This window comes from Pteropus alecto, unplaced genomic scaffold (assembly GCF_000325575.1).
Source record: "Pteropus alecto unplaced genomic scaffold, ASM32557v1 scaffold21, whole genome shotgun sequence".
Classification (NCBI taxonomy): domain Eukaryota; kingdom Metazoa; phylum Chordata; class Mammalia; order Chiroptera; family Pteropodidae; genus Pteropus; species Pteropus alecto.
The window spans coordinates 17973492-17975214 of NW_006436282.1; the positions used below are offsets into that span (position 1 = coordinate 17973492).

At 41.1% G+C, this 1723-nt stretch overlaps 1 long non-coding RNA gene across 1 annotated transcript; it reads left to right on the forward strand.

Moving 5' to 3' along the window:
• Positions 1 to 364: 364 nt before the first annotated feature.
• Positions 365 to 1424, forward strand: LOC112479730. The gene is made up of 2 exons (XR_003046314.1): positions 365 to 439; positions 1173 to 1424. It is a non-coding gene; the product is annotated as an uncharacterized LOC112479730 (long non-coding RNA).
• The last annotated feature ends 299 nt before the right edge of the window (positions 1425 to 1723 follow it).

Consider the following 1723-nt stretch of genomic DNA (forward strand, 5'->3'; position numbering starts at 1 on the left):
TAGGCTCCTGGTTGACAGTGTACACAGGTGTGTCTCAATAATAACTATTTACCTAGAAACAGTCAAGGTTTCATTCAGGCTTAATATGAGAAATTGTGCCAATTCCTAGTCTTTTACACAACCAAGTAGAAATAAAAAATGGCCATTATTGAGAATAATACACATAGGAAAGTGATATTTTCTTGAAAGAGACAGGGTATTTTAAAGCACACTGGTGGAAGTGGTGACGGGGATAGTGGAGGGGGCAGTATTTTTTCAGAGAAAACAGAAGAATCCAGTTTTTTATGTGTCTGATGTTTTTCACAGATGTGACCTATTGGTTTTGACATCCGATGTTCGTATGTCGGTTTGATTTATAGGGTGGCTAATTCTGAGGATGGGGAAATCAGGACGGAAATTTTGGAATATCAATCACAATCTTCATCTGCTTCCTTGTCTGGTACGGCTATAATTTGTGGGCTTTACATGTAAATTAGACATTTTCTTATTCAACAAAGAAACTAGAGAAAGTAGTGTGTGTGTGTGTGTGTGTGCGCGCGCGTGCGTGCGCGCGTGTGTGGGTAAACAGCTCCTACATCTGCTCTAAGGAGAAATGATACAAAATTTTAACTGTCTCTTATAAATTGGGACAATATTTGTTCTCAGTTATTCATATCCAGCTCCCAACAACTCTGTTTACACTAGAGGTTTGAGTCAATATTTAATAGAAAAATAAAATCTAATTGACAAAATTAAGACCTCACTTTGCCTTCTTTGCCTTGTGTGTAGGAGTGAGGGGAGTTGCTGGGGCATGTAGGCAAAGAGAGACTGCTGAGCAATGATGGGAAATGATACAGGAGAGTCTGAGCTTAAATGTTCCCCTCCTTTTCCTGTGACCTCCCAGTCAAGAACTGGCTCGGATGTAATGTAACCACAGGCATCCAAGCGTCCCTGAGGAGATAATTCTGGCTGAAAAGGGTTGATAGCAGAACTTGTAAGTTCTGGACCTCTGGCAATAATTTAACCAAAGTTCTCTCCTACTTTATTTATTATGATAAATAGTCTGCTTGAAATTCCCCATAATGAGGAGACCATTTAAGATTTGGGTTGCTCTAATGATCTTTTCCAGTGTCCTCAGTTGAATAAAGTCATCTATATTTGTATAATGACACTGATATGACTTGCTTTTTCAGACTATCACTCTGCGTGTCACTTTGGAAGATTAGAAGACAGCCTGAGAGGAAAGAGGCCCAGGGGCTGACTCAGCAGTTTTGGGATTGAGAATCTCCTTATTCTGTGGCCTTAACAATTCAGAGTCTTAATGATCCATCTTCCTTCATCTGTGAAGACAAAATAATACTTGCCTATTTTGGAGGATGTTGTGAGTTGGGAATGCACCCTGCACACAGCAGATACTAGAAGCATCATATCTTGGTTTCCATCTATGTTGAAAGTGTGTTTTTCATTCATTCTCATGGGGCCATGGAGCGACAGAAGATGAAGTTGAGAAGTGCAGGGTGCGAGTCTTTGTGCAGGTGACCATAACAAGGTGGATTCTCTCCCAGTTTGGCGAATGATTTAAACTCATATACCATGTTTCTTCTTGCTGCCCTAGTCCAGGGCCTTTCCCAGTGACAACTGAGAGCCTCTGATGGCCTGGACATCAGCAGACTGGAGAATTTAGTTCGTAGGTCTCATTCTCCAGTGTGGCGATGGTGGGTTTGCAAGTAGCACATTCATAGAT